Here is a 12,664-nt window from a genome sequence, read left to right on the forward strand (position 1 = left end):
ACTGCTTTTTTCTGTTTGAAATAGCTTACAACAAAGCTTTTTTTGTGTGTGACATGATTTAGTAGTGATTTTGTCATTGAATATATTTGGCATTGTTTAGCTCTGAACACCAAACAGGATTTTATGAAAATATTTTCCCGGCAAACAAAAAATAAAACAATGTATATGTGTGTGTGTGTGTGTGTATGCCTGTGTGTGTAGATAGAGAGAGAGTGTATGCATGTGACATTTTTATGCCTGTTGTTTGCAAAGTATTGTTGAATATTTAAGCAAGTCAGTATGCTGGATTCTATACATGAGCAGATTTGATTTGAGGGTGCAAAAGCAGGAGTGGACAACAGTGTTAACTTTAATCCTTAAGATGAAACAGAACTACCTTCAAAATAGCATTGACACATTTGGAGCTCACAGCTTATACTGCCCATAACTGTATGATACAGCTTTATATTCTTTATGCACAGTACTTTTTTACATGTAGCAAGTTGCCATCTCGACATCAGCTATTACAAACTTCCTCACTCTACATTGTTACATATAGCAGTAATTCCAGTTGATGCAGACAAATATTGTCTACCTTGCTAGCCAGCCACATCATTAGCTAATTAGCTGCATAGTAAGATTGCATCCTTATTTGTATAAATGCACCTTGTTGTGTTAGTTATAGCATCGTGCTCGCTAAACAAAGTGTGTGTTAGTAACTTAGTTTGGCTCTGATAGATAGCTAGCAGTATCATGATAATTGGTCAACATTAGCTAATAGCTACAAGCAAACTAGCTTGGGAAGTGGGAGGGATATCAGTTGTTTTGTTACAAAAAAACCCCACACAATGCAGATGTATGCATTTGCAATCAAAATCTTCACACACATCAAATGATACTGATTGCTCAACAATCCAGTCATGAAGTAAATATGCATGATTAGTTTTCCAAATATTGCCATTAAAAATAAATAAATAAATAAATAACAATAATAATAATAATAATAATAATATGACTAGTATTCTCAATTGCAGTAGATATGCAGTAAACAACATATCGAGTTTTCATTTGCATTTCACTTAAATTAAATTATATATTAGCAGTATTTCATTACGTCAAAACAGAGTAATATTAATTTTTCATTGAGGCCCAAGGGGCAGCAAGATCTCATATAACAAAACTCCATTTCATTTTCTTTTGTAAAAGTTTTTTGTTAATGTCCCCTCTGCAGTGCATTTGTAAAACAAACAACCTTGATCGTAGGTATGTGTTATGTCTCAGTAAAATGCTTCGCAAGAGGAGAATTCATATTTCTTAACAAACTTTTGTGCTCATTCATCCTGAGGAGTGTTTGCTTTTTCGTTTTTACGATGTACTTTAAATAGTTTAGATGCATAACAATATAAATTACGTGTGTGTAGCAATATGTGATGGTCTCTCTGATTTTCTGTACTGTTTGTTGTTGCAGAAGTGATACGTTTGCTCCAGAAGTGAGAAGGATGATGTTAAGGTTATGAAACGGAATCATACCATAGGGTGGTATAACATGGGTTTAGGAAATGTACAGAAAAATAACCAGACTTTCATGCCATACTCTTTGGAAAACAGTACCCGATCATACATCTGAGAAGAAAATTGTCTGATGAGAATAGAATAATTCCTAATTACTCTAAATTTGTGCTGTACTACATTACAATATTATCCTTGCTTGACTCATTGTAGAATCTAAACTGATAGGCAGTAGTACAATTTCAGCATTCATGCACCAAATAACCAAAAAATCTAAACATGTGCACAAATTTTAAAGGATGCATTTTACAGGCTTGTAAATATGGGGTGTCAGTTTGGGGGAGGAGAGCTGTTGTGTGTTTAGGAAAATATTGATCTTTGTGGAAGGGAAGACATTAGCAATAGTGCCTACTTGGTGAGATGCATGGGTAAACAGCTTTGTCAGGTCTGGCAGATCTACTTCCATCAAGGAAATAAATAGACGGTGTATTTGCAAGCTGTGTGCAGAAGGCAATTTCAAGAGAGACTGAAGCCACAGACAGCACAACGGGATGTCACTGGGGCCCGGTACTGCGCTGTGGTGTTTTCAGGAGTACAGGTTTCATCTTGCTAGGCTGTGGTATGTCCAATAGCTTTATGTTTTCATTCGGGCCCTGTGGCACAGTGTGCTAATTTGTTACATGCTCTGGTGCTGCTTCGGGGTGCAACCAGATGCTTAGTTTTCTCAGAATGAGTCACACTATTTTCTGTGGTTTCATCTGATATAATATAGATCATAAACATACAGTACACACAAGATTTCTGGTAGGTACATGACCAATAAAGTTAATATGGATAAAATAGAACTGAATACTCATGCAGTCCCATGTAACTGTTTAAACAAAAGATAATATTTCTATATTAGGATTTTCATCGTTTTCCTTCTCTAAGTAAGATCCTAGTGGACAAAAAAGCACAATATGTACAGTGCATCTATATGTCAATTCTATGGTAATATTTAGCAATTACTTTTTCAATCAGAGGTTTATTCTTTAATACAATCTGTTAAAAAGGCTTTATATGTATTTGAGAGTTGGACTGCAGAATTGTATGTCATAATAGTCAGATTTATGTTCTTAATTTATGTTTCTCGTTCTGTGTTTCACAGCTCTGTCTTAGTGCAGGACTGTACTTACTTCATTTGATCAGTTTGATTCCCAGGCTAATGGTGCCTCTGCATGTTACATAGATTGTTGTATTTTCAGAGGCTTTTCAGTTCTAGGCTGTACCGTGTATCACCTTGTTAATTCTTGATGTGTTGTGATCAGAATCTGAGTTTGTAGTTGATTACAAAGCTGGGGTGTCATGGTAAAATGGTATCACTCCCAAATATCAAGACTGGTGCGGCATTTAATGTAGAATCTATCACACGCTTAATGCAGTGTTAGTTCCATTACTCCTTTTTTTCTAGAAATTGAAATGCCCCCCTCCCCCTGCCTGTCTCAGTCTTTTCTGTAGCCAGCTCAGGTGTTGATGTGAGACTGGACATTCCCAGCTCATGCATAACAATCAGGGGCTGTGAGCCACAGCGACAGAGTGAGGTGTATTGAGGGAAAGCCCACCACCCGTCCTGGCCACATACTTTTAAAATGAGTTAAATTTCACACCTTCATAGTGCATTGTTAAACTGCATCACTGCATCTGATCCATGGTCAAGTTTCTCTTGCTTGGAAAATAATTTTTTGAACATTGTTTTATTTTTTCTCTATTTTTTATACCCCTGCCAACTGTGTGTGTACAGAGCAGAGAATGCCCAAGAGTGGAATGCCAATAACACAGACTCCATCAAACATAGTGACCCACGGTAAATATACGAAAGAACATTCAAGTGCAATTGTCATGCACATCATTGGGTTGAATAAAATAATCATACATGATACCATAAACTGATGTACATGTGCACCAATCCCAGAACTGTGGATAGTTTAAGCAATATTCAACTCAAAATGTTCATATTTTATGCTGTCCATCAAATCCATATTCTTTTTCCAAACATAATGTTCTGCGCAATCTGTTGGCAGCTAGGGGTGGGATGAAACAGTTCAATATGGGGGAGGGTAATTAGTTTGCTAGAAATGGGGGAAGGTACTGTTGTTAGCTTGTCTTCCAAAGGAGCCCACCCCTATTAGTGCACTATAGGTTTGCAAATGACTAAACCTACTTTACTCTTGCTTCATGACCCTCCATCCCTTTTAAACCCTCTGCCTGACACACAGACACACACACACACACACACACATGCACGCACACAACAAACCAGACAGGATATGAATATTTAACAGTAGCTCCTTGCAAAGCACGAAGCCTGCCAATCCTTGTCAAATAGTGTCTAATCTTTTCAATTTCTGCGTGCAAATATTCACACTGGCCACTGTTTGTCAGCAAGATTAATGAACCGCGGTCCCGGTAATCCTCCACTGCTAATTCAAGTGGCTGCTAGTGGGGATAGAGCGGGGAGAAACAGAATGATGGAATACATACAGCTCTGAGCTTATTGCTTATTACATACATTACTCTCTTTCTTTTTCTGGATCTGGTGGATCTGATTGTGTGCTCTGTAGATACAGACAAGCATTGCACTAGATCTGGCTATACATGCTGGAGAGACAAAACAATTCAGGAGATATCTCAGAATAATAATAATAATAATAATAATAATATATTACTTTTTTGTAGTCGATTTCACAGTTCGACAGTATTAACAGTGAAGGGGGAAACTCATCTGAAAAATCACCAGTGTGTTTTACTCACCTGCATGAAGAAGCCAACTGTTTTGTGTGAGAATGATCACATATACATAATAATGTCTTCAAAACTGGGCACACAGGACTTGTGACCAACGTGTGACTTCTTTGGTTGGTTTGCATCTTGCCCTGAACTTCGAAAGGAGAGGATCCAGCCCTAGAACATTCCTTAGTGGGCTTGGAGCAGTTTGTTAATGGGGTGACAGTAGCCCTTATGCTTTAACGATTGCAGGAGAATGGAGTGCTTCAGTCTAGTTAGGTGAGTGAATGTGCCACCAGAACATTTGTAATGCACTGGAGGGGACAAATTTATGACAATATCTATCTCTGATATACAAAGCCTATATGATAATAAAAAGCTAAGAGACCAAATTCAGAGCTATGTGTGTTATATGAAACCCTCCTCCCACCAGGAAGTACAGTAATGAACAGAAAACATTCCAAACCCCTTAATATAATTTAATGAAAGCGAAACTGATTGAGAACCTGTTTCACATACCTAGTCTTCATGCATTTATTTTGATACAAACAGACATTTTAGTGCTGTGTCTAGTGAAACAGCTGTCTGGCTGTTCATGGGGAGATATAATTCAATCTCAATATATTTTTCCTTCATTGAAAGTGTTGTAAGTGTGTTAAACACACAAACACACACACACACACACACACAGACACAGTGGTGGGGGAAGTCTCATAATGGTGTCACCTGCATTTACTGTAATACATGGTTGGCTGTCACTGCCTCTTTCCTCCATGTGCTGCCCAAGATAACAAGCTGACCTCTCTCCCCAGGGGTCATGCAAGGGTTGAGAGTGCCTGTTATGTGATGCACCTATTTGAAGAAAGGGAACTAATTGTATGATAAGTCAAAGAATGCTAATACTTGATATTATTACATATTATGATTTGACATTATGTTACCACATACATTTAAAAGTACAACACAACATACATAGTTGTGCTTCAGTGACAGAAATGGTAGCCTCCAGTATGATATATCATATATACTACCTATTCCACCAACACACACACACACACACACACACACTCGCACACACAAAGCCCACCATCTCCCTTGGACTATTTCCTCAATAATCCTTTGAGCTAAAGGACAGTACAGAGCGGGGTATTGGTAATCAAGGAGGAACAAATAGCTACAAGATGACACTGAGACACAGAATGATTTATTCAAAATTTTTATTTGTATTATTTGCGAGTTGCAAACACTCTGATATGTAACAATAAATGTGTTTGTTACAACTAAGTCAGGAGAAACAAAAGCCCACATTCATGTCGCATGGAGAAAAGCCACACATTACACAATTAACAGGATATATAAATACATACATACTTATCAACATGTAAATACAAAGAAAGAAAGAAAAATACAGGTATATAGAATGAAGATATGGATACATATTTTAAGATGCCAATGTACTAGTTCATTTTAATCTGGCTTTTAATGTCCCTTAATGGAGCATTACACACCTGCTATTTATTATATACTTTTGGTTTCCTGCCTTAAGGCACGGTCGTCTTTCATTCATTTTCATAGCAGAAATCATCAGTTTAAAGTACTTACTTTTTATTGGTGTCAAATATGAATAATGCTTTACGATTAGTGCTTAAACTCCTATGGCATTAAACTGTCATGACATTCACTTGCACAACTTGGCCTACAGAGAGGACTATAAATAGATTACAATTCTCCTGTATGATAATAAGTGGGGGAAAAAAAAAAAAAAAGTACCAATATACAGTAATAATAATTTATGGAAACTGAGATCAAAGTCACAGTCTTCTGGTGTTGGGGCTGAGGCTCAAACTGCTTAGCCACTGAAGGAGTAGCAATGTTTTATTTCTGCCCCACCATATAGAACACAATATAGATTCTGCTATGACAATGTCGCTACCAGCTGGGATAACATGACCCTGTACTGTAAGCCAAGCCTCCTTATGAGTACAGCTGAACTAGTGCACCCACTACCTTTCCTTCAGGAGCTGAAGGGAATAGGGTACCTTCAACTGTGGGTCTTGCTTAGTACCTCAGTATCTTGTAGGACTATGCAAGGATCTTGTGATCAAACAAATCAATCAATTGACTATTTTTATATAGTGCTCTTGACAAATAATTTATCACAGAGTGCTGACCAGACTCCACAAAATGTGGGGACAGGCATTTAATAAATATGCATTCAATGTTGTAAATACAATATCGTACAAATAATTAAATCAAAATTGAAATATGAAATTTAGAGAATTAAAGTTTGAGCTGTTTGTGCCAAGCAGGAGTCTATACAATATAATCCGGTGTAGCAATCTACCCATTGTGGTGAAAAACCAGTGAAGTTCTTGATATGGGGAAAATATCCTTTTGACCCTGCCAGATAGTCTGACTTTGCCTTTAAAAACAGTCCCCTTGATTTCTTGGTTGTATGTAGTTAAATTGAATGTTGCTGGGTCTTGAATGCAAAAACATGTCCTTCTGACAGAGGTTCTTGTCAAAGCAATTAGAGTTGTAATGTATACAAAGGGAGCATCGGTGTTTCTTAGAGAAGCCACACTTATTGTAGACTCACAGTAAGGAAGAACCTATAAGCTTGAACATAACTGGCCGCTAGGTGAGGATTTCTGACCAACATCTGGCCAGACAGCATGGAGTTACACCCAAGAAGCAAATGTTGGCGAAAAATACCACGAGAACGAGAACTGAAGTTCACATTGACGTGAAATAATATACCAGTAACTGTGTACCTTAAGCTCAGTTTTTAATTGGGGAAACTTTGGTCACTCTCTTGGTCTACAAAAGCAATGGGCTTCACCAGGAATTGGCCTTATGGTACCCACTGCTTGTAGTGTTTTAGCCCCTGATCTGATTAATGGAGTTGATGAGGAGATGGAGCTCACTCCATGTCCCCCCTCATTAGCACAGGGCATTTTCTGGCGGCTGCAGGTAATTTCCCTCATTATGTGTCAGTAGCAGGGTTTGCACTATGCAGAGGAGCCTACTTGATGGCTCTCTCAGACTAATGAATATTCAAATATTCCATTGGTTTGCTTTGGAGGCTGTGCCTTTTGAGGCGATGTCTGGATTTGAGTGTCTTCTTCTCTATCCTGGGGTAGATCTGTGTTTTTGTGGTTGAACCTCCAGTTATATTGAAAATGATCTTCCTGAGATCATTTTGAATATAACAAGCAAGAAAACACAAGGAACCTTCACTTCCTGACTGAGCTGCCTCAGCTGGACATTTTACTGTGTATGTGTGACTGTGTTTGTGTGCCAGTGCATATGTATGTTAGTAAATGTATGGATGTATGTGTGTTTTCTTATATGATGATGAGATTACCTTCATATAATAACTAATAATGTTGGGTGTAAGAAGTGTGGGACTCTCTTCAGACCTGCCTGCACACTACAGCATCAGTCCCCACATACTAAGCAGCAGGTGATAAAAGTAAAGGACAGGTTTTGGTTTTGGTGAGCTCTTATTGTTTGAATGTCTGTGACCAAGGATTTAGTGGCAGGCAAGAGGTTGATGTAGTGCTAATGGAGACAGTATCTATTAGTAGCTATAAGTGAATTGGATGATAGATAAAAGCCCCTATTGAGCACAGTTGAGAAAAAGAGTCCTCTTTATAAGAGCCAGTAGTAGAACCTTCTGGGATGGGGTGAAGTGGAAGGCATTTGCGGTTTTGGAGGGTGGAAAACAAAGGTCTGCCTACCTGGGTAAGAGAATATGAAGCAAAACTTTTTTTCTAAACAATACAGATCTCTCTCTCTCTCTCTGTGCATGTGCATGTGTGTGTGTATGTTTATGTGTGCGTGTATATGTGTGTGTGTATTTGTGTGTATGTTTATATATATATACATATATATTATTTATATATATATATATATATATATATATATATATACACGTGTGTGTGCACGCATACGTGTGTATTTGGGGAGCGGATACCCTACAGGCTCCCCTCACTGGGACCCCCTGAAGCATGTCCCCAGCCCTGATGGCTCCCCTGACAGCCTGCTGTAATAGCCTCTCAGTGCTGTGAAATTGCAGACGGGCGCCTTGCACCTGAGGGCTCGGCTGCACCCCCTCAGAGGAGACAAACAGCCTTTTAATCGGAGCACAAGAGGTGAAGGAGAGGGGTCCCGAGGAGGGCTACCAATCAGACATCCATCAAACTAACCTCTCCCATAGGACTGCCCCATCTGAACAGAGGGGAACAAACCTGCTCTTCACTCTGCCATGCCCCTAGGTGTCCATGCCACTGAGCTATGGGGTAAAATAAAGGCCAAGCTGGAGAGAAGGAGCGTTGCACAGTGATGCTGACTATGAAACTCCCATCATCCTTTTCATCTTTTGTGTTCTTGCACTGCTATGATGATTATTTTTGGGAACCCCTTGCACAGACCCCATCTGCTGACAAGCTATTCTAAAACAGTAGACAATATGCCGCCCAGCACTCAACATCTAAATGGGCGAGGATGTCAGATTGGCCTTTCATATAATGTAGAGTGTCTTTCTGATTTCTCCTACCCAGGCCTGTTGCCCCTCTGCCCCACATCCATTTGGTTCCAACTGTCATCTTCTCATTTTGTCTGTCTGTCCAATAATCAAATGGACTGACAAGATTTTACAGCTCTCATCTTCTGTAGCCATGATTTAAGTCAGTTTCAAGGCAAATTTGTGTCATTTATTTTATATTTGGTTGATTTCTATGTTTGGACTGAATCTAATTTCAGGACCCTTTCTCCACCATATCCATATATGGTGCTAGCAAATTGTCTTGATTGGTTTGGTCCAGATTATACTACTTTGCACTCATCCAAATGTCAGTCAGAACCTGTTCTCTTAGATTTTCCCTACCCTCTAACATAAATTTTGAGGCATATTCTTGGGTCCAATAAAATTCCAGGCATGTCAATTTTGGGCAATGCATTTTAAACTCATAACAAAATCCTATTTTATTTCAGTACCTATTATTATTGTCATTTATATTTTGGTTTCTCTGTCCTGATTGATTTCATTCTCAGTGCTTTCTTGTAAAACATGCAGTGCAAGTATTCCTCCTTGCATGTATTCCTGATTACATTTCAGATGTTTATGTTTTCTTCTTGGTATTTTAGAGCTCTAACAAAAAATGTAACAGAGAAATTATGGCAGCAATTTGTGTATTATGAATTATTGTTTCAACGATATATACAATCACACATATATAAATTTCACATATAGATGGGTAGATAGGTAAATAGATAGATACTACTAGTATCCTACATAGATCCTAGCATAATTTCCCCCATTATATTGTTTTATTATGTACATTTTCTCCAGCCCTGTTTGAACAAATTGATTGTTAAATTCCTTTGTGACTTATTTACAGACATTGCCCAGTCTACTGCTTAATGTCAGCTAGATGGCTTTTGTTCTGCTACTGAAGTGCTGTCTTCAGTTATTTTCCTTTCTAGCCCAGTGTGGTATTATTATTATTATTATTATTATTATTATTATTATTATTTATTAACTTATTTTTACTTTCTTTCCTTTCCTTTGGTTCATGTTCTATTTTCTGGTCGAAAAACAGACAAGGCCATCTGCTGCATTTTGTTAATGGCAACCATGCTTTGGTATGTTCCTTCAGATCTGAGTATGCTGGCCTTGTAAGATTAGTCAAGGCTACTAAGATTAAAAGGGAAAAATGGGGACTTGCGCAGCAATGGCACCCGATGTGTGAATGCTCGTCTGTCCTTTTAGTGACAAACCTTCCAAACGTTTTTTTTCTTTCTTTTTTTGAGAGCAGTTCGTGATTATATGCATACATTACACAATGATTGAAAAATTCTGCATTTTCACATGGTCAAGTTTCAACTGGTAAAGATCACTGTCCTTGAAAAGGCAACAATCAGCGCCAACTAAAAAGCCTCTCTGGGAAAAAGCCACGGTCACAAAAAGAAGGAAGGGATTCAGCGTCTGTCCCGAGGGAGGTATCTAGTGTTGGTACTCAAATTCGGCTCAGTACATTATGCTAGAGGAGGGTGAGAAAATCCGCAGAGTATTTTGGTTTCAGAACCTTGGACAAGGCTTGAAGCCTCACCTCCGTCCATGCCAAGTTGGAATCATCTGGAAGTGGAAAGTGTGATAAATAGGGAATACTATTTAATACAACGAAGTAAAGAAATACACAAATACTAGACGCTCAGTGTTCCAACTTCAAGAGGTGGGCCAGATGCGCGTTTCCCCACACATAGTAATTACGGATTAGAGCGTGCATAAAAATAGAACCTGTTTGTTTTGTTATTTTAACAGGGCTGTTCAGAACACAGCCTATTTTCTTAAAATACAATGTAGCCTATAGATTCGACCCCACGAAGTGCTATTCAGAACTAACTATCTCCTCTCGTACTCGCAATTATATTGAAAAAAGCTAAATATATAACCACAATATTTTCAAAAGAGAACCGCTGTCATTACTGTTTTGAAAAGACTGAGGTTTGTGGCAGGCTACTTGTTAAGATTTAAACGGTTTCACATGATACAGCCCGCATATGCATTTCATAAAAGGTCTTTTAATCGTTAAGTATTGTGCCGAAGCAGTAAAAAATGAACCTATATTTCAAAATCTTTTTTATATAAAAAACGTAGGAAAGTCATGGATTCAGTTCACACAAGGGGGAAATAAGTAATAGTCACGTTCAACGACAAGGGATAAAAGGGTGCAAGCAAGAGTAAACTTGCTACGGCAGGGGTCTGCGCTTTGCCTAGGGGCTTCCCTTTTCAATCTGTACAACCTGAACGGCATCCCGCTGTTAGGGAAAATTGCTGCGTTTTATTATGTAGATTCCCTACTTCACACCTTTGGGGCGGATAATGACGCCCAAGATTTCAATATCAACAGAAAAACTATTTGCTGTAGTGCTGAACCGCTAGTTAAAACTAATAATAATAATAATAATAATAATAATAATAATAATAATAATAATAATAATAATACAAGAACAAGAGCAATAATGATAGTTACTTCACCAAATTAATATGAGAAATGTGTCAGTAGTATAAAACCTGACTGGCTGATATATAAAAAAGCCCGTAGCGATAAATATGACGTACAAATCAGGACACTTTTTATTAGTATTATCATTGCAGTAGGATATAGGCCTGCACGGAACCCGAAATGTTCCAGGAGAGTTCATTTATTTCTCCTTGTTCTGTTATGTCCCAAAATGCTGCCAGGGAACTCAATCAGCTCGGGAGTGTAGCCTAAATCAAAAACTAATCTTAACTTCTGGGACAAGGCCATTGACGAGGCGATAATGGAGCTTCAGAAATTATAATTAGGCTACACATGTAGGTGTATGTGTAACTAAGCAAACCCTTGGGAGCGACGCAGTTGAGAAAAGTTCCACTTAGAATCTAATAAATGAAACTAATCTACTTACAATTTTTGAATTACTGAAGATTTATTGTACATAGCCTATATATTAAAATATCTAGTAGCCTTAAGGGCACAATATAACAGCACCAGAAATAAATAACTACATAAAGGCTTGTTACTGCAATAACTCACGCTTTTAGGATAGAGTTATGTCGGCCGAATGTGCTTATTCATATAATCTACTACGACCGTACCACCTCATACTGAGTACGGTGATTCTAACGTGAAATTACGCAACATTAGAATAGTATAATTTCATTTAACTGTCAAATTATTAACGAAGGAAGATATTGGTTCTTAGTTTAGGTATTCTGTTTACGAGGTATATAACTTTCTGACATGGATTCAAGACATGTATTTCCAAGTGTCTATGTGTGTGTCTGTGTGTGTGTGTGTCTGAGAGAAAGAGAAAGAAAGGGATGGGGAGGTAGAGTTAGATCTTTGAGAGATACAAAGCAGCTGCCATACAAAGTATGGCTTGAGAAGAACTACTTATGATTACATTTGATAAATTTATTAAAAGAAACACGGAAAATAAAAACAATTTATTTCTTTAAACGTCTTCAGTCGTTTTAGTTTAACATTCTTCAAAATGTTCTTTCTCTTTATTATATTCCACCATTATGTGTTAATGTCATTTTTCACAATATTTATCTGCATTTTAGAGCTGTTTATTGTTCATTTAGGCTATATTTGCTGTAGCGATAAAGATAATTAGCCTATGGTATCATGTATAAAATTCTGCAGATAATACGCTTGGACATATTATAGGCTATAAATCAGAATATATTATTATTATTATTATTATTATTATTGTTATTATTATTGTTGTTGTTATTATGTTGTTGTTGTTACTGTTTTTTCACATTATTTAAGCCGAATTTATAAAAAATAAATTTTAAAAAAGTTTGTTCGAAATGAATTCATACTAAAAGAGTAGGCCTAGATATCTAAGATTT

Source organism: Anguilla anguilla, chromosome 14, assembly GCF_013347855.1.
Source record: "Anguilla anguilla isolate fAngAng1 chromosome 14, fAngAng1.pri, whole genome shotgun sequence".
Taxonomy (NCBI): Eukaryota; Metazoa; Chordata; class Actinopteri; order Anguilliformes; family Anguillidae; genus Anguilla; species Anguilla anguilla.